This window comes from Myotis lucifugus, unplaced genomic scaffold, assembly GCF_000147115.1.
Source record: "Myotis lucifugus unplaced genomic scaffold, Myoluc2.0 scaffold_1980, whole genome shotgun sequence".
NCBI lineage: Eukaryota > Metazoa > Chordata > Mammalia > Chiroptera > Vespertilionidae > Myotis > Myotis lucifugus.
Genome location: NW_005873028.1, coordinates 31,928 through 35,334, shown reverse-complemented (window position 1 = coordinate 35,334; position 3,407 = coordinate 31,928). Strand labels below are relative to the sequence as shown.

The 3,407-nt window shown below is 40.2% G+C and overlaps 1 non-coding gene across 1 annotated transcript; it reads left to right on the top strand.

Annotated features, from left to right (window-relative positions):
- The first annotated feature begins 276 nt into the window (after positions 1-276).
- On the top strand, positions 277-349 carry TRNAK-CUU. The gene has a single exon. It is a non-coding gene; the product is annotated as a tRNA-Lys (tRNA).
- The last annotated feature ends 3,058 nt before the right edge of the window (positions 350-3,407 follow it).

The following is a 3,407-nucleotide window of genomic DNA, read 5'->3' as shown; positions in this document are numbered from 1 at the left end:
CCGATTGCGTCCTGGGGCCCCGGACCTCCTGCACCCACCGCGCGCTTCCGACCGCAAGGGCCGCTTGGGGGGTCGAGGAAACAGGGTTTGTGCGCGCAAAACGGGGCAAAAGGCTGAGAAGGAAAAAAAAGCAAAAAAGTTGATCCCCCGAAATGAGAAAAACAAAGAAAAAAAACAAAAAAAAAACCCCAAACTAAGACCAAAAACAATGCCAGTCTCGGAGGAAGTGCGTCGTGATCCTTTGAAAAGACTTAGAGGCGAGCAAAGCCGCCACCTGCCCGGCTAGCTCAGTCGGTAGAGCATGGGACTCTTAATCCCAGGGTCGTGGGTTCGAGCCCCACGTTGGGCGGTTCGTCTTTTTTCTCGTTTTTTTTTTTTTTTTAATTTTTAATTTTTAATCTTTTCCTTCCCCAGTTCGATCTCAGACCTCATCCGGGATTTCTTCTTTTTCCAACGATTCAAGACATTAAAAAAAAAACAACAACACACTATTAAGACGGAAGGAACTGGTGAAGAGCGAACCCATGAAACTAGAGAGCAGCTCATCTTAGAAATACTCAAAGGTCAAAGTAAATATAATAAGCAAATAAGTAAGTAAATAAATAAATACGTAAAAAATAAATAAATAGGAAAATAAATAAATAAAAAGAATGAAAGCAAGAAATACGCAAAGGTCAAAATACATTAATAAGCAAATAAGTAAGTAAATAAATAGATACATAAAAAATAAATAAATAGAAATACGCAAAGGTTAAAATAAATAAATAAATGAATAAAAAGAAAGAAATACGCAAGGGTTAAAATAAATAAGTAAATAAATAAGTGCATAAAAATAAATAAATAGAAGTCCGCAGAGGTTAAAATAAATAAATAAAACATAGAAAGAAAGAAACACGGAAAGGTTAAAATAAATAGATAAATAAATACATAAAAATAAATAAAGAGAAGTACGCAAAGGTTAAAATAAATCAACAAACAAATAAATAAATAAGCAAATAAATAGAAAGAAAGAAATAAGCAAAGGTGATCTGGTGTAGGAAAATATTGGTTACTTAAAAAAAACACCCCAAAAAACAAACAAAAAAACAAAAAAATATTGGTTGGGGTGTGGCCTATGGAAGCCAGAGGCCAGAGGACAGGAACATTTATGAAATTGTGGGGTGTGTAAATATCACTGAGGTCATCCCTGTGCAGACGTGGGAAATGTGATGTCTTTAGCTGAATGCCAGGCGATGTTCAAGATTCCTTTGGAGATCAGCTGGGCCTCACGGGGTGTACTCTGCAGATTAAGATCATGTCTGTAAATTCCTTTATTTTTTTTGCTTTGACTGTAAATTCCTTGCCATGCCGTGCTTTCTGCCTGTGGGAAGGGCTAGTGATTATTCCAGGCTGTTTTTAAACCTCTGCACGGTTGGTTTTAGTCATTCGCTTTTATTTTAATCAGGTGGCTCCTGTGAACAGACCCTGGGGAGTTTTTTTTTTATTTTGTTTTCCCTAAATGAGTTATTCAAACGGAATATTTCCCCTTCGGCCATTTTAGTCTCCAAACATACCTCCAAGCAAATAATGAGATTTTCCTAACATAACTCAATTTCTCAGGGCAAAAACGTTGCTTTTATCTGCAAATTCTTTGTCTTAAATATTTTCTTTTTAAAAATATATGTATTTTATTGATTTTTTACAGAAAGGAGGAGGGAGGGATAGAGAGCTAGAAAGATCGATGAGAGAGAAACATTGATCAGCTGCCTCCTGCACACTCCCCACTGGGGATGTGCCCGCAACCCAGGTACATGCCCTTGACCAGAATCGAACCCGAGACCCTTCAGTGTGCAGGCTGACGCTCTATCCACTGAGCCAAACCGGTTAGGACAATATTTTCTTTCTTTCTTTTTTTTTTTTTTTTAAATATGTTTTATTGATTTTTAGAGAGAGAGGGAAGGAGAGGCATGGAAAAATAGAAACATCGATGAGAGAGAAATGTCATTGATCGGCTGCCTCCCGGACACCCCACCATGGGGATCAAGCCCGCAACCCAGGCCTGTGCCCTGACCAGGAATCAAACCGGTGGCAATCAAACCGGTTGGTTCCTGGCTTCACAATCGCCAAGCCACACTAGCTGGGCTTACATTTTTTCCCCTCATTCCCAGCAATTCTCAGACATCCGCCACAATGACCATATATTATTATTATTATCACTTCATGGCACAATTTCAGACTTTGGCAGGAACACACGGAAAATTTCAGCATCAGAAATGAAGGTCCCTAAATACCCTTTTTATTACAGAGGGGAACTTAATCACTAGGTGATGGGAGGAGCGGTAGAAGCTTTAAATATATATATATATATATATATATATATATATATATATATATATAAATAAATATATATAGATATATATAGATATATAGATATATATAGATATATAGATATATATAGATATATAGATATATAGATATAGATATAGATATAGATATAGATATAGATATAGATATATAGATAGATTGATATAGATATATAGATAGATAGAGATATTTTATTGAATTCATATATATATATTATTGATTTCAGAGAGGGAGGGAGAGGGAGAGAGAGATCGAAACATCCATGATGAGAGAGAATCACGGATCGGCTGCCTCCTGCACGCCCCACACTGGGGACGGAGCCCGCCACCCTGGCCTGTGGCCTGACCGGGAATGGAAGGTGACCTTCTGGTTCCTAGGTCGAGGCTCAACCCCTGAGTCACTCCGGCCGGGCTGTGACCTTATTTGGAAATAAGGTTGCTGCAGAGGTAATTCCTTAGGCCGTCTGGTCATACCAGAGTAGAATGGGTTCTGCATCCAGGGTGACCGGTGTCTCTAAGAAAAGGGGAAATTTGGACACAGACACACACAGGAGAACACCCTGTGAAGATGAAGGCAGGGGTGGGGTGGTGCGTTTCCAAGCCAAGAAGCGAAAGGGCGGAGATTGCCTGGAAACTTCTAGAAGCTGGGGGAGGAGGGGGGCATGGAACAGGCGCTTCCTCACGGCCATCCAGATAACACATGTGCAGTGTAAGCCAGTTTAGGGTATTCTGTCACGGTAACCCCAGGCCACGGATATAATCCGCGTTCTACTGCGAGGCGATTTTTCATTTTATTTTTAAATATATTTTATTGATTTTTTACAGAGAGGAAGGGAGAGAGAGTTAGAAACATCGATGAGAGAGAAACATCGATCAGCTGCCTCCTGCACGCCTCCCACTGGGGATGTGCCCGCAACCAAGGCACATGCCCTTGACCAGAATCGAACCCGGGACCCTTCAGTCTGCAGGCCGACGCTCTATCCACTGAGCCACACCGTTACAGCCGATTTTTCATTTTAATGTTTTTGTACCTCACTCGAGGCAATTTTTACCGTATCTTCATTT